The sequence below is a fragment of the Ornithorhynchus anatinus genome, chromosome X5, assembly GCF_004115215.2.
Source record: "Ornithorhynchus anatinus isolate Pmale09 chromosome X5, mOrnAna1.pri.v4, whole genome shotgun sequence".
Lineage (NCBI taxonomy): Eukaryota > Metazoa > Chordata > Mammalia > Monotremata > Ornithorhynchidae > Ornithorhynchus > Ornithorhynchus anatinus.
Window position 1 is genome coordinate 10,144,289 of NC_041753.1, and position 22,342 is coordinate 10,166,630.

The 22,342-nt window shown below is 48.7% G+C and overlaps 1 non-coding gene across 1 annotated transcript; it reads right to left on the reverse strand.

Annotated features, from left to right (window-relative positions):
- Window positions 1-20,840: 20,840 nt before the first annotated feature.
- On the reverse strand, window positions 20,841-21,003 carry LOC114808253. The gene has a single exon (XR_003756100.1). It is a non-coding gene; the product is annotated as a U1 spliceosomal RNA (small nuclear RNA).
- Between the last annotated feature and the right edge of the window lie 1,339 nt (window positions 21,004-22,342).

Consider the following 22,342-nt stretch of genomic DNA (forward strand, 5'->3'; position numbering starts at 1 on the left):
AGAGTTAATCCACCCAACGACTGCTTAGCACAGGGCTCCACATACAGTAAATGATGTCACTAAAGGTAAAATTCATGTCTAAGGGTGTGTGTGGCTGAAAAGACCTGTGAGAGTCTCACTGTCCTGGCCAAACTAGACCCTCACAAAGATGGTCCTTTGGGCTTCCCCCTGTCGATGTTGTTGTTTCCCCGCTGACTTGTTTTTTTCTTCCACCTGCTTGTTTCATGAACCTTCTCCTCAGAAGTAGCTGAATCAATCTTGTTGCCCCATAAGTGCTTCTGCCTAACCTCTGTGACTGAGAAAGGATGGAAATGTCCAATGAGTTTGTCCTAATGAGCATGGCTTACTAACGAATGAATTTGCCACAAATGAATCATCTGCCAGTTTGGTTCATTAGTGCCTAACAAGTGCCTAACAAGTTAGTTGTTAGTGCCTAACAAATGTATCTCCCTAAGGATTGTGTCTAATGAGCTTAACTCTGTAACGAGCTTATCTGCTTAATGACTGACCCTGTATTGAATGTGTATCTATTAAGGATGCCTTACTAATGAGGACATCGGCCCAAAGGTGGCATCTGCTTCATAAATTAATCTGACAAAAGAGTCCCCTGCCTGATAGCTCATTAGTTAACAAGAGTACATGCCTTGGGGAGTGTGCTGGACTAATCAGCATATCTGGGCAAACCCCACAGCTATTGTCACTTCAGCACTTCTACAAATTTACATAGTAAGCACACTCATGTACATACCTTTAAATTTTATGATTTCCTCATACCTGTACTTGATTTTAGCGTCTGTCTCTTCAGCTAGATTTTTAAGCTCCTTGCGGGCAAGGATCAAGTTTACTAATTGTGGTCTTTGTGTACTAAGATCTGGAGTTGATACAAGATAACAAGGTTCCGCATGGAGCTCCTAGTCTAAATAGGAGGAAGAAGAGACACAGGGAAGTTAAATGATTTGTCCAAGGTCACACAGCAGACAAGAGACTGAGCAGGAATTGGAACCCAGGTCCTCTGACTCCCAGGGCCATGCTCTTTCCATTAGGCCATGCTGTTTCTGGTTGATGGTTGATATAATTGAAAACAAGTCAAAAGAGGATCTCTTAGCCAATCAATAGTATTTGGGCTGTGTGTGGAATACAGTACTAAGTGCTTGGGAGAACACAATATAAGAGCTGGCAGACGCTTTCCCTGGCCACAGTGAGCCTACAATCTAGAGGTGGATACGAACATTCACATGAATAAATAAATTATGGATATGGGCATAATGAATCAATCAATCACTCGTATTTATTGAGTGCTCACTGTGAAGAACATTTTACTAAGCACTTGAGGGAGTACGATAAAACAGGGTTGGTAGACATATTCCCTGCACACAACAAGCTTAAGTCTAGAGAGAGACAAATATTAATATAAATTTTTTTAATGGATATATATGTAAGTGATGTGGGGCTGGGGAAAAGGTGAATAAAGGGTGAAAATCCAAGTGCAAGGGCAATGCAGAGGGAGTGGGACAAAAGGAAATGAAGGCCTATTTGGAAGAGGCTTCTTGGAGGATGTGTGCTTTCAATAAGCCTTTGAAGCTGGAAAAAGTAATTGTCTCTTGAATTTGAAGAGGGAGAGGCAGAAGGTGGGCAAGAGGTCGGTGGCAAGAGAAATGAGATTAAGGTACAGTGAGAAGGTAGACATTAGAGAAGCAAAGTATGCGAGCTGGGTTGTAGTAGGAGAGTAACGAAGTGAGGTAGGAGAGGGCAAGGTAAATGAGTGTTTTAAAGCCGATAGTAAAGAGTTTTTCTTTGAGGTGGAGTTGGATGGGCATCCACTAGAGGTTCTTGGAGAGTGGGGAAACAAAGACTGAAAGTTTTTGGTGAAAAACGATCCAGGCAGCATAGTGAACTATTGACTGCAGTAGGGGGAGACAGGAGACTGGGAGGTCTGCAGGGAGGCTGATGTAGTAATGCAAGCGGGATAGGATGAGTGATTCTATTGATGAAGTTTGGATGGAGAGGAAAGGACAGATTTTAGTGCTGTTGTGAAGGTCGAATCAACAGGATGAAGTGATGGGATTGAATATGTGCATGAAATGAGCGAGATGAGTACAGGATAATGACAAGGTTACAGGCATGTGAGACAGGGAGAATAGTGATGCAGACAACAATGATGCGAAAGTCATGGGGAGAACAGGGTTTTGGTGGGAAAATAAAGAGATCTGTTTTGGACATGTTAAGCTTGAGGTGTCAGCAGGAAATCCAGGTAGAGATGTCTTTAAGGCAGGAGGAAATGTGAGACTGCAGAAAGGGAGAGAGAGATCAGGGCTGGAGATGTAGATTTGGGAATCATACACATAGAGATGGTAGTTGAAGCCATGGGAGGAAATAAGTTCTCCAAGGGAGTTGGTGTAGATGGAGAATAGAAGGGGGCCCAGAACTGATCCTTGGGGGTCTCCCACAGTTAAGGGATGGGAGGCAAAAGAGGAACCCGTGAAAGAGACTAAGAATGAGCAGCCAGAGAGATAGGAGGGAAACAGGAGAGGACAGTGCCAGTGTGAAACCGAGATTGGATAAGATTTCCAAGACAAGGGGGTGGTCGACAATGTCAAAGAAACTGAGAAGTCAAAGAGGGTTAAGATGGAGTAGAGGTAGTGGGATTTGGCAAGAAATAGATCATTTATGACCTTTTAGAAGGCAGTTTCCATGGAATGAAGAGGGAGGAAACCAGTTTGGAACGGATCAAGTAAAATAATTTAAGGAGAGGAAGTGGAGGCAGTGGTTGGTCAAAGAGTTTGGAGAGGAGTGGTTGGAGGGAGATGGAGCACTAACTGGACGGAGCTGAAGAATCAAGACAGGGTTTTTTTAGGATAGGGGATGCATGAGTAAGTTTGTAAGCAGTGGGGAAGAAACTACTAGAAAACGAATAGTTGAAGATTTCAGTCAAAGAAGGGAGAGAGCAAGTGTTTTGATAAGGTATGAAGTGATGGAGTCAGAGACTTTGGTGGAGGTGGTAAATTTTGAGAGTGGAGGGGAAATCTTCTTCTGAGATACCGCTAGGAAAATTGGGAGAGTCAAAGAGGGCACAAGAGGAGGGAGGGACTGGAGAGGAGCAGGGTAGTTTTAAGGGATATCACATCTGATTATTTCAACTTTATCAATAAAGTGCATAGTCTATTGGAAGGAGCCTGAACCTGTATTTTAATCCTTGCTCCGCCACTTACCTCCTCTGTCACTTTAGGCAAGTCACTTAATTTAGGATATGGGAGACATTAGCGTGTTTGAAAGCAGTAGGGAAAAAGCCATTTGCTGAGTGAACAGTTGAAGGTGGTGGTCAAGGAGGGAAGAAGAGACGGGTCAAGCACTTTGGTAAAGTGTTAAGATATGGGGTCAAAAGGACAGGTGGAGGGGGTAGATTCTGCAGGAGGCAAAACATCTCCTTTTGAGATACTGCTGAGAAAAAAGGGAGAGTTAAAGAAGAGGCTGAAGGAGGGAGGGACTGGAGAGGAGCAGGGGAGATTTTAGAAACATTGCACCTGATGGTTTCAATTTTCTCAACAAAACACGTGGCCAAGTCAATAGGGGAAAGAAATGGGGGAAGTGGGTGGGGAGGTGCAGAGAGTTTGAGGAGGAATTCAAACTTCTGGAAAAACTGGTGAGGGCAATGGACATGGGAGTCAATAAGGCTGGAGAAATAATGTTGCCGGGCAGAAGAGATGGCACAGTTAAAGCAGGTATGGATGAACTTCAGGTGAATAAAGTCAGCCTGATATCTGGATTTTGGCCAGCAGCGCTCTGTGGCTCACGCAAGAAGCGACAGAAGTGGACTGTGGAGGTGATACAGAACTGTGGGTTAGTGGTACAAGACAAATGAAGGGAAAGGGGAGTGAGTGAATTGAGTTCAGTGGAGAGGGTAATGTTGAAGGTGTCAGTTTGGTTGCCAGCAAAGGTTATTTGGGTGTGGAGAGTAAATGGGGCATGATGACTTGAGGAATTTGGTTGTGGTCAAAAGAGCATTGGTCTCTTTGGGGGAACAGGACCAATTTGTGTGGAAGGGGTATGTGGGATAGAAGGCAGATGAGGAGGTTTTGGTCAGATGGAGGGATTCCAGAGTTGGTGAGATTGTATAGTGATCAGAAGGAGGAGAAGATGGGGAGTGAGCAAATCTGAAAGTCTAAAATTGGGAAGAGAATCAGAAAATCAACAGTGGCCAGAGTTCCTGAGCCCTGAACTCCTTAATCACCCTCCTTCCTGAGTCCTGGCTCTAAAGTACCAAATTGAGCATGTAGAGAAGATGGTATGTTCTTAGAGGAGCCCCCCGGTATAATGTCCAGCCTTTCTGGACTGTGAATCCGGCGATCAGAATTCAAATTTTTATTGGCACATATGCTGCTTTTCATCACCCAAAGTTTGTCTACTTCTTCCATGGAACTCATATGAGTGTAAGATTGATCCCACTTCAGCCTGCACAACCCCTCTACCTCTATTTTGATTAGGGCACAGCATCGCTAAGAAAAGAACAATAACTGGTAATCAGAGCTGCAGAAATGTCTATTTGACTGAAAACATCAGGATCTGCCTTTTGGGGAAGAAGGCTTCTTTGCTTTACCAAACAGAAAGCAGCCTTTTGGCCACCGACCGCCGACTTTAGCGGCTTTTTGGCCGCCGACCGCCGACTCATCCACGCCGAGACCAGCCCCCTCCCCCGGGAAACTGAGCCTTGTCATCGCCCGAACCCTTGGAGCCATTACCGCATGGGCCCGGGATCTCTGCTCCCCTGGGGCTGAATCGGCCACCACATGGACTCTGGAGCTCTCCTCCCAGGCGGTGGTTCCTTGGGCTGCCTGCCCCCCGTTTCCAGCCTAGCTCTTTAGCAGCCTTTTGGCCACCGACCGCCGACTTTAGCGGCTTTTTGGCCGCCGACCGCCGACTCATCCACGCCGAGACCAGCCCCCTCCCCCGGGAAACTGAGCCTTGTCATCGCCCGGACCCTTGGAGCCATTACCACGTGGGCCCGGGATCTCTGCTCCCCTGGGGCTGAATCGACCACCACATGGACTCGGGAGCTCTCCTCCCAGGCGGTGGTTCCTTGGGCTGCCTGCCCCCCGTTTCCAGCCTAGCTCTTTAGCAGCCTTTTGGCCACCGACCGCCGACTTTAGCGGCTTTTTGGCCGCCGACCGCCGACTCATCCACGCCGAGACCAGCCCCCTCCCCCGGGAAACTGAGCCTTGTCATCGCCCGAACCCTTGGAGCCATTACCGCATGGGCCCGGGATCTCTGCTCCCCTGGGGCTGAATCGGCCACCACATGGACTCTGGAGCTCTCCTCCCAGGCGGTGGTTCCTTGGGCTGCCTGCCCCCCGTTTCCAGCCTAGCTCTTTAGCAGCCTTTTGGCCACCGACCGCCGACTTTAGCGGCTTTTTGGCCGCCGACCGCCGACTCATCCACGCCGAGACCAGCCCCCTCCCCCGGGAAACTGAGCCTTGTCATCGCCCGAACCCTTGGAGCCATTACCGCATGGGCCCGGGATCTCTGCTCCCCTGGGGCTGAATCGGCCACCACATGGACTCTGGAGCTCTCCTCCCAGGCGGTGGTTCCTTGGGCTGCCTGCCCCCCGTTTCCAGCCTAGCTCTTTAGCAGCCTTTTGGCCACCGACCGCCGACTTTAGCGACTTTTTGGCCGCCGACCGCCGACTCATCCACGCCGAGACCACCCCCCCTCTCCCGGGAAGCTGAGCCTTGTCATCGCCCGGACCCTTGGAGCCATTACCACGTGGGCCCGGGATCTCTGCTCCCCTGGGGGTAAGTCTCAGACCGCCGGGCCCCCTCTTCCCAGCCGAATCAACCACCACATGGACTCTGGAGCTCTCCTCCCAGGCGGTGGTTCCTTGGGCTGCCTGCCCCCCGTTTCCAGCCTAGCTCTTTAGCAGCCTTTTGGCCACCGACCGCCGACTTTAGCGGCTTTTTGGCCGCCGACCGCCGACTCATCCACGCCGAGACCACCCCCCCTCTCCCGGGAAGCTGAGCCTTGTCATCGCCCGGACCCTTGGAGCCATTACCACGTGGGCCCGGGATCTCTGCTCCCCTGGGGGTAAGTCCCCCTTCGCCTACCGCTCGCTGACTCATCTGCGCTTCCTCCGCCTCCACCGGGGAGCTGAGCCTCGGACCGTCCGGACCCGCGCCCACCTCAGCCTTTCACAACCTGGATCTCCGCACCCCCGCTCGGGAACTCCGACACTACGGATCTTCGCCCCCACAGACCCCCAGCCACCAGCTTCTAGTCCACCCCCCCTCACCCCCCCCGCTCGGCCCCGGGGACATTGCGCTCCCCTTCTCGATCCTGGGGACATTGTGCTCCCCTTCTCGGCCCCAAGGACATTGTGTCCTCGGGGGACATTGTGTCCCCCTGCTCGGGCCCGGGGACATTGTGCTCCCCAACCGCTCCCCCACTCCGCCCGAGGCGGCCATTTTAGGAAGCCGCCACTCTGCCTGAGGCGGCCATTTTGGGAAGGCCTCACTCCCTCTTCCCTCTTGAGGTGATTCATCCCTCCCGCCCCCGCCCCGGGCGACGACGTCCTTGTTCTCACCATGTTACCTTGCCTTAGCCGCCGCCTACGGCCGCCACCCACCCCGGACAACCTCAGGGCCCCCCCGCCGCCACAGGGTTATTTGGTCATGAGCTCTGGGACACTCTCGGCCGCTGGCCGCTTGACTTTGAGTCTGATCGGGTAGGGTCGGCTCGTCCCCCGACCCTGGTTATCGCCTGCTTATTAACACTATTGTAGTGTGCCTTACTGTAGCATGTTGCTATATTTGCGATCTCGCTTTTTATTGTTTATTGTCGTCAGATTTTGAATTTGATCAGGTCGCCCCTTAATCGAGTCTACCCCCGACCCTGGTCATCACCCCTTTTATTAACACGACGATATTGTATCATACTGTATCATGTTGCTATATTAGCACCACTGTACTGTATCATATTGTATCATGTTGCTATATTACCGATTTCGTTTATTACTGTTTATTGTCAGTGCTGCCACCCACCTCTCTGGCCTCGCCATGTCCCTCCTCCCCCCCTCCCCCCTCCCGCCCCTTCCTATCCTCCCCTTCCCCTTCCCCTTCCCCTCTCTCGCTCAGCTCTTTCCCGCTCTCTCCTCTGTCTCCTCCCCCCCTCCTCTCTCCCGCCCTAGAACCCCACTTTACCAACGCTACCCCTCTTCCCCCTCCCCCTACTCTTCCCCCCACCTAACCCCCTCTTCACCCCCTCCCCCCTTCTCTCTTCCCCACCCACGCCCCATCCCAGTCCTCTTGTCCCACCGCCACCCCTCATCCCCCTCTCCTCGTCCAGGGCCCCGCCACCTCCTTCCCATCCATACCCTCCCCTCCCCCCGCCCCTCCCCCCCTCCTCCCCTTGCACCCACAGCTACTTTCAAGTGTGGCCTCTGGAACCCCCGCTCTGTTACAGGCAAGCTACCTTTCATCCATGACCTTTTCCTCTCCCGCTCTCTCCTCCTCCTCGCCCTTTCGGAAACGTGGCTCTCTCCCGAAGACACGGTCTCCGCCGCCGCTCTCTCCAGCGGAGGCCTCTCCTTCTCCCACTCCCCCAGACTCACCGGTAAGGGAGGAGGCGTCGGCTTCCTCCTCTCGCCCCGATGCCGCGTCCGCACTATCCCTCCTCCCCCCTCCCTCTCCTTCCCCTCCTTCGAAGCCCATATCATTCGCCTCTACCACCCACTCCAGTTACTTGTCGCCGTCATCTACCGCCCTCCCGGTCCCACCTCCGACTTCTTCAACCACCTTGACCCCTTTCTCACCTTCCTTCTCTCCTTCTCTCTGCCCACTCTGATCCTTGGAGACTTCAACATCCATATGGATGTACCCGACGACTCCTCTGCCGCCCGCCTGCTATCCCTCCTCGACTCTGCCGACCTCCTCCTCCACCATACCGCGCCCACTCACCGACTCGGTCACACCCTCGATCTCGTCATCTCCTACCGCTGCACTATCTCCTCACTCACCAACTCTGAAATCCCTCTCTCGGACCATAACCTTCTCACCTGCCTCATCTCTCACACTCCCTCCCCCTGCAAATCTTCGCTACTGCCCCACAGAGACCTCCGCTCTCTCGATCCCATCCGTCTTTCCAATAGCATCTCGCCTCACCTTGCCGCCCTGTCCTCTCTTCCCACTCTCGACGATCAGGTCTCCGCTCTCAACTCCACCCTCACTACTCATCTCGACTCTCTCGCCCCCCTTTCCCTCCGCCGCTCTCGCGCCACTAACCCACAGCCCTGGATCACCTCCTCCGTCCGCCTCCTACGCTCCTATGCTCGAGCTGCTGAGCGCCGCTGGCGAAAGTCCAAGCACCAAGCCGACCTCACACACTTCAAATTTATCCTTTCCTGCCTTAACTCTGCCCTCTCCTCCGCCAGGCAAAGCTTCTTCTCCTCCCTCATCGACACCCATGCCCGTCACCCCCGCCGATTGTTCCGGACCTTTAACTCTCTCCTTAGGCCCCCTGTTCCTCCCCCTCCCCCATCTCTCACCCCTAATGATCTGGCCACCTATTTCCTCACGAAAATCAACACGATCAGGTCTGAGCTCCCCAAAGTCACCCCTCCGCCTCTCCCCTCCCCCCCCAACAACCCCCTCCCCTACTTTCCCATCCTTCCCTGCAGTATCCTCAGAGGAGATCTCCTCCCTCCTCGCAAGTGCCACCACCTCCACCTGCGCCTCGGACCCCATTCCCTCTCACCTTCTTAAAACCATCGCCCCTGCCCTCCTCCCTTCCTTAACTTCTATTTTTAACCACTCAATCTCCAAGGGCTCCTTCCCCTCTGCCTTCAAACACGCCCACGTCTCCCCCATCCTAAAAAAACCCGCTCTTGACCCCACTTCCCCCTCCAGTTATCGTCCTATCTCCCTACTACCCTTCCTTTCCAAAATCTTAGAACGAGTCGTCTACAATCGATGCCTAGAATTCCTTAACTCCCATTCTCTCCTAGACCCCCTCCAATCTGGCTTCCGTCCCCTCCACTCTACTGAGACTGCTCTCTCTAAGGTCACCCATGACCTCCTTCTTGCCAAATCCAATGGCTCCTACTCCATTCTGATCCTCCTTGACCTCTCTGCTGCCTTTGACACTGTCGACCATCCCCTCCTCCTCCGTACCTTATCTCACCTTGGCTTCACGGACTCTGTCCTCTCCTGGTTCTCCTCTTACCTCTCTGGCCGATCATTCTCGGTCTCCTACGCTGGAGCCTCCTCCCTCTCCCATCCTTTAACTGTTGGAGTTCCTCAAGGGTCAGTTCTTGGCCCTCTTCTGTTCTCCATTTACACTCACTCCCTCGGTGAACTCATCCACTCTCACGGCTTTGACTACCATCTCTACGCAGATGACACGCAGATCTACATCTCCGCCCCTGTCCTCTCCCCCTCCCTTCAGGCTCGCATCTCCTCCTGCCTCCGGGACGTCTCCACCTGGATGTCTGCCCGCCACCTAAAACTCAACATGAGCAAGACTGAGCTCCTCATCTTCCCTCCCAAGCCCGGTCCGCTCCCAGACTTCTCCATCACCGTGGATGGCACGACCATCCTTCCCGTCCCGCAGGCCCGCAATCTCGGTGTCATCCTTGACTCGTCCCTCTCGTTCACCCCACACATCCTATCCGTTACCAAGACCTGCCGGTTTCACCTCTACAATATCGCCAAGATCCGCCCTTTCCTCTCCACCCAAACGGCTACCTTACTATTACGGGCTCTCGTTATATCCCGGCTAGACTACTGTGTCAGCCTTCTCTCTGACCTCCCTTCCTCCTCTCTCGCCCCGCTCCGGTCTATTCTTCACTCCGCTGCCCGGCTCATCTTCCTGCAGAAACGATCTGGGCATGTCACTCCCCTTCTTAAACAACTCCAGTGGTTGCCTATCGACCTCCGCTCCAAACAAAAACTCCTCACTCTAGGCTTCAAGGCTCTCCATCACCTTGCCCCTTCCTACCTCTCCTCCCTTCTCTCTTTCTACCGCCCACCCGCACGCTCCGCTCCTCTGCCGCCCACCTCCTCGCCGTCCCTCGGTCTCGCCTATCCCGCCGTCGACCCCTGGGTCACGTCCTCCCGCGGTCCTGGAACGCCCTCCCTCCTCACCTCCGCCAAACTGATTCTCTTTCCCTCTTCAAAACCTTACTTAAAAATCACCTCCTCCAAGAGGCCTTCCCAGACTGAGCTCCTCTTCCCCCTCTACTCCCTCTGCCATCCCCCCTTTACCTCTCCGCAGCTAAAGCCTCATTTTCCCCTTTTCCCTCTGCTCCTCCACCTCTCCCTTCCCATCCCCACAGCACTGTACCCGTCCGCTCAACTGTATATATCTTCGTTACCCTATTTATTTTGTTAATGAATTGTACATCGCCTTGATTCTATTTAGTTGCCATTGTTTTTACGAGATGTTCTTCCCCTTGACGCTGTTTAGTGCCATTGTTCTTGTCTGTCCGTCTCCCCCGATTAGACTGTAAGCCCGTCAAACGGCAGGGACTGTCTCTATCTGTTGCCGACTTGTTCATCCCAAGCGCTTAGTACAGTGCTCTGCACATAGTAAGCGCTCAATAAATACTATTGAATGAATGAATCCTTCTTTAGTCTCGCTTTCCCATCTCAGGTCCTGGTGGAAGAGGGAAGGGGAGAGGAGGGAGCAACTTCTGTAGGGTCCATATTGCATACTGCACAGGAGTGCAAGCAGCTGGGCTTGGACAAACTGGTAGGGAGTGAGCCAGACACAATCCTTGGGGAAACTGTGAGGAACTAAGGGATCAGTTGAGGCTGAGGAAGTTCACTGAGGTCTCTCTGGGCTGGTCAGAACGGCTCTCCTGAAAGGTGAACACTGAAAGATAAAATCCATATTACAGAAGCTCATAAGGGGAGGAGTAAGAAAATAATTACAGCAATTGGTAATTGAGTTATTTCTTAAGTGTCCATTGCCAAGTACTACTGCTAAACATGGTTGGGGAAGGGAAGAAAATAATATTTGAATTCTGTGGAGTTGAGAGTGGAGTGAATAGCAAGTGCTTAGTGATAGCAAGTGCTCACAGATCCAAGTGCATGAGGGATGCAAAAGGGAGAGGGAATAGAGGAAAAGGAGGATAAATTGGAGAAGGCCTCTCGGGATGGTGGATGAGAGGTTAGTCGGGGAAAGCGTATTAGAGGAGTCAAATTTAATTTAATGTAATTTAATAAAGCTTTGAAGGTGGGGAGAGTGGTGATCTGTTGGATCTGGAAAGGGATGATGTTCCAGGCCACAAGGAGTATGTGGGTAAGTGGTGGGCAGTGAGATAGATGAGAAAAGCAACATGGTCTAGTAGATAGAGGATGGGGCTAGGAGGCAGAAGATCCTGGGTTCTAATCCTGGCTCTGCCACCTGTCTGCTGTGTGACCTTGGACAAGTCACTTCACTGCTCTGTGCCTCAGTTACCTCATCTGTAAAATGGGTATTAAGACTGTGAGCCTCATGTGGGACAGGGACAGAGTCCAATCCAATTTGCTTGTATTCACCCTAGTGCTTAGTTCAGTGCTGGCACACAATAAGCACTTGACAAATGCCAAAATTTTTATTATTATTATCCAAATACAGTGAGCTGCCCATATGCAGCAAGGAGGAGTCCCAAAAGCTCCTGAGCAGAGTGAACATCACCCCGGTGAGCAAACTGCCCATCATCTACAAGAAGAGCTCTAAGCTGTGCTGTGAAGGGGTGTGATTTGCATGACAATCATGTGTTTGATCTCTCTGGTTGCCCAGGTGCCCTATCAAGCCTACTAAACTCAAGGCAAAGAGGATGAATTACACTCTTACTTGGTGCTGTCTGCCCCACCCCACCCCCTCTTCCCCTTCCATCAGTCATGACACAATTCATACGTGTCAATCATATTTATTCAGCTCTTACTATAATATATACTAAGGACTTAGGAGAATACCATGCAATAGTATAACACACATCTTCCCTGCCCACAATAAGCTTGCAGTCCAGAAGGGGAGACATACATTGATATAAGTAAATAAATTACCGGTATGTACATAAGTGCTGTGGGGCTGGCGGGGGACAGTGGGGGCGGGGCGGAGGGAATGAATAAAAGGAGGAAGTCTGGGTGATGCAGAAGGGAGTGGGGGAAAAGAAAAGGAGGGGTTAGTCAGGGAAGGCCTCTTGGAGGAGATATAACTTCAATAAGGATTTGAAGATGGGGAGAGTAATTCTCTGTTGGATATGCACAGGAAGGATGTTCCAGGCCAGACGCAGGAGGTGTGTGTGAGGTTGGAAAAATAGAGGCGGTCAAGGTAGAATAGGTTAGCATTAGAGTAGCGAAGTGTGCGGTCTTAGTCGTAGTAGGAGAGTAGTAAGGTGAGGTGGTAGGGAGCAAGGTGCTTGAGTGCTTTAAAGCCAGTGGTGAGAAGTTTCTCTCTGATGTGGAGGTGGATGGGCAACCACTGGAGGTTCCTGAGAGGACAAGATACATTGACTGAACGTTTTTATAGAATAATGATCTAGGCAACAGAGTGAAGTGTGGACTGGAATAGGGAGAGACAGGAAGCTGGGAGGTGTGCAAGAAGGCTGATACAGTAATCAAGTCAGATAGGATAAATGCTTGAATTAACCTGATAGTAGTTTGGATGTAGAGGAAACAGTGGATTTTAGTGATGCTATGAAGGTCAAATTGACATTGACAGAATTTAGTGATGGATTGAGTATGTGCGTTGAATGAGAGAGAGGAGTTTAGGATAATGTCAAAGTTACATGCTTGTGAGAAAGGAAGGATGCCTTCGACATTGATGGAAAAGTCAGGAGGAGGACAGGGTTTGGGTGGGTAGATAAAATGTTATGGTTTAGACATGTTAAGTTTGAGGTGACAGGAGGACATCGAAGTAGATCGTCTGGAAGGCAGGAGGAAATATGAGACTGCAAAGAGGGAGAGTGATCAGTGCTAGAGATGAACATTTGGGAATCATAATAATAATGTTGGTATTTATTAAGCGCTTACTATGTGCAGAGCACTGTTCTAAACTCTGGGATATACAGGATAATCAGGTTGTCCCACATGAGGCTCACAGTCTTAATCCCCATTTTACAAATGAGGTAACTGAGGCACAGAGAAGTTAAGTGACTTGCCCAGAGTCACACAGTTGACAAGTGGCAGAGCCGAGATTCAAACCCATGACCTCTGACTCCCAAGCCCATGCTCTTTCCACTGAGCCACGCTGCTTCTCTAACTACATAGACTTGGAAGTTGGAGCCATGTGAGCAAATGAGTTCTCCAAAGAAGTGGGTATAAATGGAGAATAGAAGGGAACCCAGAACTGAACTTTGAGAGACACCCACAGGGTGTGGGAGGCAGAGGAGGAGCCCGTAAAAGAGACTGAGAGTGAGAGGGCAGAGAGATCGGAGGACAACCAGGAGAGGACAGGGTCAGTGGCAGTGTAGCCGAGGTTGAATAATGTCCATATGATGACTGCCCCTGTCACGTTCCCCACCCCCACGCCCAGCAGCCCTGGAGGTGGGGACAGACAGGCAGGCAGAGAAGAATATTAAAGTAGTCTTTTATTTTTATTTTTACATTTTCTTCATTTCTTTTTCTTGTCTTTTTCTTTTTTCTTTATTCTGAAGGCTTTACTCTAGAGGCAGAGAAATAGGATGGAGGACCAGCAAGAAGGCTTCAGATCACAAAACATCAGTTTGTCCTGAACACTGTCCATGAGCATTGGAGAAGATGGCTGCAAATTGTAGCTTCCTACCTAAATGCTATGAATTAAAGTGGTCTTTTTTTCTGTATTCGTTCATTATTCTATCTACTCTCATGCCTGGCCTCGATCTGTCTTTTAAGCCAATTCTGGGGAGGCAGCATAGCCCAGTGGATGGAGCATGAGCCTGGGGTTCAGTGAACCTGGGTTCTAATCCTGGCTTTGTTACTTGTCTGATGTGTGACCTTGGGCAAGTCACTTCACTTCTTTGTGCCTCAGGTTCCTCATCTGTAAATTTGGAATTCAGCATATGAGCCCCATGTGGGACATGGACTGTGTCCAACCTTAGTTTTTTATCTACCCTTGCTTGGCACATAATAATCACTTTGCAAATATCTTGAACAAACCTCTGACTTCTAAACATAAAGTGGCTCCTTTTAAGCACTGGATATTTGCCCCACCCTCAACATTTATGTTCGTATCTGTGATGCATTTTAAGGTCTGGCTTGCCTTCTAGACAAATTCCTGGTGGGCAGGGAACATGTTTACCAACTCTGTTGTATTGTAGCTTCCCAATCCCTTAGAACAGTGTTCTGATCCCAGTGAGCTCATTGTGGGCAGGGAATGTGTCTGTTGTTTTATACTCTCCCAAGCGCTTAATACAGTGCTTTGCACACAGTAAATACTCAATGTATACAACTGAATGAATGACTGAATGAATGAAGTGCTCTTTAACTACCTCTTAGGTGGTACGGAGCTCCAGTAACAGTGGTTAAGGTGGGAAATAGTATCAGGGCCCCACAAGGGGAGTGGTTGCTCTCTCCCAAAATACATCTTGAAGAAATTATCCAGTGGGTAAGTTTTTTCCGGGTGCTTTCTCTTCTGGGGGAGGTGGGGGGCTGGGGGCAGGGAGCTCTGAAGCTCACCTCATTGATATGAAACTCAGTGACTGCTTTATCAATTGTTTGGTTATCATGAGGGTTTCACAGGCACAAAGAAGTTAAGAGATTGCTCCTTGCTTTTCTCTGACTACACCCCAGTTAGCAAACCCAATCCCACAAACCCACCCACCACACTTTCCCAAACATTTAGTGCAATAACATTGATTAATTGACTCATCTGAGTGGTTTAAAATTATCATCAGACAGCTGTAGAGAATTGAAGATGGGCTGGGTGTAGGAAGGCTGTGGAAGTGTTAGTTCTGGCACCCTCCCCACTCCCAGTGTAGTTGTACTTCAGACATCCTGCATCCCCACCCCCCACCCCCACCCCCACCCCCTCACAACTCAGGCGGGAGATGCAATTTACATAATTATGGATCTTCTCTGCCTCTCCCAGAAGGCTGACACATGCTAATTGTGAACAGGGACACTTCTATTTACCTCTCATAAATTCTAAAAAAAACCCCTCAAAGTAACTTCAGAAAACTTTGAGGGAATGATTAATTAATGCATACAATGGTAAATCAAGTGACTTCCCAGTGGCTGTTTTTCTATCTGTATGTCTGGGGATGTTGGGATGCTAAAAACCTTGAAGCTGGTGAGGAGAAACCTTAGACAGTGAAACACGTGCATCCAACACCACTGGCTACAAAGAGGATAATTTATCCTAAACTATCTTTTTGTCTTTTCCCCTGCTCATTTTCCCTTCTATGTCATCTATGCCCTTCGATCTGTGACCTTTGGACATTTGATATTTGTCCCACCCCCAACCCCACAGCACTTAGGTACATGTCTTTAATTGTACATTATAAATTATTTGTTCATATTGATGTCGGTCTTGCCATCCAGACTGTAAGTCATTAGGGGAAGGGAACCTATCTGCTAATTGTGCTGTACTCTCCTAAGCAGTTAGTACAGGGTCTGCACATAGTAAGCACTGAATAAATACCATTGATTGATTGACTGGATGAGGCCCTGTCACCATCAATTGTAATGATATTTGATTTATTTATTAATAGCATTTATCATAATTCCCATCTTGTCCCAGATTAAAACCAGGGCCTGCTTGCTCCCAAAGGGACCAAAGAGCTGATATGGTTCTCGGCTCAAAAATGCCTGACAGGTTCATGATATTTGGGCTCGTGGAGAGTTAATAATGTTCAGAATTAAATCCCTCTCTTTGTGGTCTCCTGATTAAACAAGCAAAATGACAAACATGAAATCACGAGGACCACACAATCAATAAAAGAAAAAGGTAAACTTCCCTGCCCTGGAATCAAACCCAGACTCTAGCAGTGAAAGCACCGCATCCTAACCACTAGACCATCAGGGAACCACAAGGGAAACTCTGGCAGTGTACCTAGTATTGTTTTGGGACATTTTTCCAAATCACCATATTTTTTGCCTTAAATTCCTAATAGCCAGCCCATCCCTGCCATTTAGTCTGAGGCACCAGGAATCCCTAAGAAGCACTGGTTCAACCCTGTCATCATGCCCCACTCTACCTACAGGATTAATCAGCTCATTCCAATTCCCCATCCTCTGTTACTAGGCCTTTTCTTGAAGCTCACCCAGTTCTCCCATCAGTGTCCCGTCTGTGTGATAATTAGGAAATACCTTCCTGTTTCCAAACTTTTGTCATGCACTCTCCATCTCTGTTCCCCTCCCTTTTCGAGGTCTCCATTCTGATTAGCTGCATGAAGATGCTATCAGCAATACAAGTCTCCAGGTTTCATTGTTGTCCCAGAGGGATATGGATGCTACACACTGAGCCTTCCCCACTGCAGATGTCTGACTTGGCCTGCAGCTGGATGGTGTATTGGTCTCACTGTCATTCCGCAAATCCCCTGACCCCTGAGAGACATGCTGACCATCTTGAAGCATGTCAGGTTTCCTGGGTCCTGTGCATTTCTGGATGAGGGCGCAAGCCATAGAGACAGATTTCAACCACATGTGGTCTGTTATCATCCCAGGGAGAGTCCCAGAGTCAGCTCTCAGATCTCTTGGGCTCGTGTCTAGCTCCAGGAAGAGGATGAATTAGGATACAACACTCCCTGTAGTCTCACAACCAAGTCTGTTACTATCAACCTTAATGGGACTACAGACAGATAAAACTTGCTTACAGGTTATGACCTCTGGGAGGTCAGTGAGGTCACTGACCTCCCTGTTTCAGTCTCTCCCTTCTCCTTCATGCATTTCACTCTGTGGCCTGGACCATTTCCTAAAAGAAGCAGAATAGAGCATGGGTCTGGGAGGCAGAAGGTTAGGGGTTTAATAATGGTATTGTTAAGTGCTTACTATGTGCCGGACACTGTACTAGATGCTGAGATCTATATAAGCAAATCAGGTTGGACACAGTCCCTGTACCCGGTGGGGCTCACAATCTCAATCCCCATTTTGCAGATGAGGTTACTGAGACATAGAGAAGTTAAGTGTGATAACTCCCCCCCCCGCCCGCCCATTAGACTGTAAGCCCGTCAAATGGCAGGGACTGTCTCTTTCTGTTGCCGACTTGTTCATTCCAAGCGCTTAGTACAGTGCTCTGCACATAGTAAGCGCTCAATAAATACTATTGAATGAATAAAAAAATAAATACTATTGAATGAATAGGTGACTTTCCCAAAGTCACAAAGCAGATAAGTCCCGGAGCCAGGATTAGAACCCATGACCCTCTGACTCCCAGGCCTATCCATGGCTCTACCACTTGTCTGCTGTGTGACCTTGGACAAGTCACTTCATTTCTCTGTGCCTCAGTTACCTAGTAATGATAATAATAATTATGGTGCTTGTTAAGCACTTATTGTATGCCAAGCACTGTACTAAGCTCTAGGGCAGATACAAGTTAATCATGTTGGACTCAGGCCCTGTCCCACATAGGATTCACACTTTTGATCCCCATTATACAGATGAGAGATCTAAGGCATACAGTAGTTAAGTGACTTTCCCAAAGTCACATAGCAGACAAGTGGTGTAGCTGGGATTAGAAGACAGGTCCTCCTGACTCCCAGCCCCATGCTCTATCCACTAAGCCATACTACTTCCCTACCTTCTTGTCTCACCTGTAAAATGGCGATTATGACTGTGAGCCCCACGTGGGACATGGACTGTGTCCAACCCTCTTTGCTTGTATCGACCCCAGCGCTTAGTACAGTGCCTGGCACACAGTAAGCACTTAACAAATACCATTATTGTTGTTATTATTCTTATTGTTATTATTAATGATAAGCTGACCTGCACATGGCTCCCTAATTTTGTTCTCAAAAGCCTCCTGTGGTTGCCATCCATACATCAAACAGAAACTAATTACCATTAGCTTTAAGGCACTCAATCACCTCTCCCGCTCCCACTTAACCTTGCTAATCTACTATAATTTTAATGTCTATATCCTCCCTCCCACTACAGATATTCAGATCATAGTGGGGATTGGAGGTGTGGTTGCTGTCATGGGTTGTGTCATCGCTCTCTTTATGCTTTTTCTCCACGTGCTTGTTTTCATCCTTCTCATCCCCGGAGAATCAATCCAAACACACATCAGAATGTTGGGCTTCCCTTGGTGATGCCCATTGCTAAGAATTGAGGAATGCCTGGAGAAAGATTTGAAGTATTCAGGTTGGCCTGAGATGTCTAAGGTGCTGCGTTCAAGTAGCAGTTTCCTCTGGAGGTGTGGGTTGAACTCCCTCTCCTCACAGCCTTTTCCCATTTTCTTTCCCTGCTGAGGGCTCCACATTGGGACATTCTCAGACAAGGCCTCTCACACCAACTTGCTTACTGCCTCAATACCCCCAAAATGTAAATGCCCCCAAAATGTAAATCCTCTTCCAGCATTCCCCCATTGTCTTCGAGCCTCAACCTATCCAGGGTGTCATCACCCCTCTTGCTGCTCCCCAACTCAGAGGGTCATAATGTTGCCATGACTCCAGACACCAATGGCACACTCAGGCCCTGTTGCCTTCAGTCTCACATTATCACAGCCATGGGGGTCTCTCTGCAGATAGGCGCTGGTTCTGAGCACTGTACTGAGTTCTCCAGTGAGAATAGCAAGACTGGGGGCAGCAGACACTTGAAGAACCACAAAAAAAATTCCAAATAACGATCATGGCAACAACAGTTTTCAAATCCAGAACCCCAAAGAGACTGCAGCCTGACTACAGCCTTAATGCAGCATATTAGACAGCTTGACTAAGCCACCCTTATTAGCCATAGAGTCAGAATGGTTTAATAGTCTTAAATGAGAAACACTTGTTGTCTGGATTTGGGTTCATTAAGGGGAATAAATTTAAATATTGACGTGGGCACCTCTCATTCACTCACTTAATCAGTCAATTAAAGAGATTTACTGAGCTCCTCGTGAGAGCTAATCAGGCCTTGGGAGAGCACAACAGTAGCCAAACACAGGTTTCTTGTCCGTTAGGAGTTTACAGGTTTAGCCCCATCCTCAACAAGATTGAAGCATTTCACAAATGCCTGGAAGCAAATGAAGGAATGGGCTGGACTAAGCCTAGGAGCCTGTCCCTTGGACAAGGGCTGGTGATGAGGAGGGGCCAGAGATCTATTATTCCTAGACCCAACACTGCACTCATACCCTAGCCAAGAATCTCTCAGTGGAAAAAATAGGAGAGATGTCCCCTCCTTCCATTTGAAGAGAAGGTTTTAGCCAATTCCTACACAGGAGACTGAGAACCTGGATGTCTGCCTGCTACCTAAAACTCAACATGTCAAAGACTGAGCTCCTTATCTTCCCTCCCAAACCCTGTCCTCTTACTGACTTTCCCATCACTGTGGATGGCACTGCCATCCTTCCCATCTCACAAGCCCGTAACCTTGGTATCATCCTTGACTCCACTCTCTCATTCACCCCCATACGTCCAATCCGTCACCAGAACCTGCCGGTCTCACCTTCACAACATCGCCAAGATCCGCCCTTTCCTCTCCATCCAAAATGCTACCTTGTTGGTATAATCTTTCATCATAACCTGACTGGATTATTGCATCAGCATCCTCTCTAATCTCCCAACATCCTGTCTCTCCCCGCTTCAGTCTATACTTCACTCTGCGGCCCCGATTATCTTTCTATAGAAACGCTCTGGGCATGTCACCCTCCTCCTCAAAAATCTCCAGTGGTTGCCTATTAACCTTCGCATGAAGCAAAACCTCCTCGCTACTGGCTTCAAAGCTCTTCATCACCTTGACCCCTCCTACCTCACCTCCCTTCTCTCCTTCTACAGCCCATCCCGCACACTCCACTCCTGTGCGGCTAACCTCCTCACTGTGCCTCGTTCTCGCCTGTCCTGCCATCGAACCCTGGCCCCCGTCCTACCGCTGGCCTGGAATGCCCTCCCTCCTCACATCCACCAAACTAGATCTCTTCCCCCTTTCAAAGCCCTACTCAGATCTCACCTCCTCCAGGAGGTCTTCCCAGACTGAACCCCCCTTTTCTTCTGCTCCTCCTCCCCTCTCCTCCTCCCCAACTCCCTCCCTCTGCTCTACCCCTTCCCCTCCCCACAGCACTTGTGTATATATGTACATATTCATTATTCTATTTATTTTATTAATTATGTGTATATATCTATAATTCTATTTATCTATTTTGATGGTATTGATGCCTATCTACTTGTTTTATTTTTGTTGCCTGTCTCTCTCTTCTAGACTCTGATCCCGCTTTTGTGTAGGGAATGTCTCTATCTGCTGCTGAATTGTACTTTCCAAGTGCTTAGTACAGTGCACTGAACTCAGTAAGTGCTCAATAAATATGATTGAATGAATGAATGAATGAATGAATGAATGAATGAATGAATGAAAGGAGTAGGGCATTTCCCTGCCGCCCAATCAGAGTGGCCCTCAGAACTCTCCCTTCTAGCCCATGAATTTACTCGCTGGAAAGTTTTCCAGCACCTGTAAGCTAATTAGAGTGTGATTTCAGATTATTGCCAAGACCCTTCCATGGTATTTACTGAGCACTTACTACGTGCCGAGCACTGTACTAAACACTTGGTAAAGGGCAATTTAGTAGAGTTGGTGTGAGCAATCCACAAGGAGCATACAGTCAAGAGAGATACAAATGAAAATCAATGACAGGAGAAATGGCAGAATAGAAGACTATGTACACAAGCTTTCTTTAAAAACATGACATTGCTCATACCACATTACCTCTTAATAATAATGCAATCTCTATAAGTCTTCCCTTGCAAAACCAAATACCAGGGGAGATGACAAACACAATTCCCCACTGCCATAAATCATAAAGTCAAGTTTCCCATATTTAGGGAAAACATAAGAGTCAGCACACCTGAAGTTCAGATGATGAGCCTCCCCACAGGAAAACCACTTTCATAACCATGGTATTTCCACTTCTAGGTGAGTAGCAGCATGTGAAGCAGCATGGCCTAGGGGAAAGAGCACGGGTCTAGAAGTCAGAAGACCTGAGTCCTAATCCCACATTTGCCAATTGCTTACTGTGTGACCTTGGGCAAGTCACTTAAAATCTCAGTACTCATCTTAAAATAGAGATTAAAGTCTCCTCCCTCCAGTTTAGACTGTGAGCCCCTTGTGGGACAGGGACTGTGTCTAACCTGAGAAATTTGTATCTTCCCCAGGGCTTAGAACAGTGGATAACACATAGTAAGTGCTTGACCAATACCATTTTTTAAAAAAGTATGAATTAGCAGTGCACAATGACACAATGCCTTGGCCTGCTGCATACTGTGATCACGTCACCCTCTTGACAAGGCCACTCAAGGCCACACACAACTCATGTAGTGCTGGCTCTAACACCACACAAATGCATCAATCAATCAATCATTTTTATTGAGCACTTACTGTGTGCAGAGCACTTGGCTAAGTGCTTGGGAGAGTACAATATAACAGAGTTAGTAGACACATTCCCTGCCCACAATGAGCTTCGACCATATCCCACTGTTTTTTTGGTATTTCTGAACCTCAAAGAAGAATCTCCAAGAGAAAAATATTTCCAAAACATTTCCCAGTATGCACAGCACTGCCATTTAAATACCTCACCCACATTGCTCATTGCTGATCACCAACATTAATAATGATTTTATTATTATTATTAAGTGCCATCAAGTCATTTCTGATTCATAGCAACTCCATGGATATACTTTCTACTAATACAAATAATACCAGTACTATTGTCGGTATCAGTACAGTGCTAGTATACTCTTTTCTTCCTTGCCCTCTCCCTGTCTTTCTCATCGTTGTGGACAAAACCAGTATTCTCCTGATCCTTCAGGCCCATAACCTTGGCCTTGTTCTCAACTCAAGTCTATCATTCAACCCACATACTCAACCTATCACCAAATCCTGTAGGTTCTACCTTCACAACACTGCTAAAATCCACTCTTTCCTCTCCATCCAAACTGCTACTACGATGATCCAACCATTTATCTTATCCCACCTTGACTATTGCATCTGCCTCCTTGCTGACCTCCCTGCCTCCTGTCCCTCCCCACTCCAGTCTATTCTTCATTCTGCTGCCCGGATTGTTTGTCTTAAAAAAAAAAAGGTTCAATCCATGTCTCTCCACCCCCCAAGAACCTCCAATGATTGCCCATCCACCCCCACATCAAAAAGAAACCTCTTACCGTTGGATTTAAGTACTCAATCAGCTCACCTCGTCCTACCCTACCTCTCTGATCTCCTACTACGGCCAGGCCTGACCACTTTACTCTCCTAGTGCCAACTTAT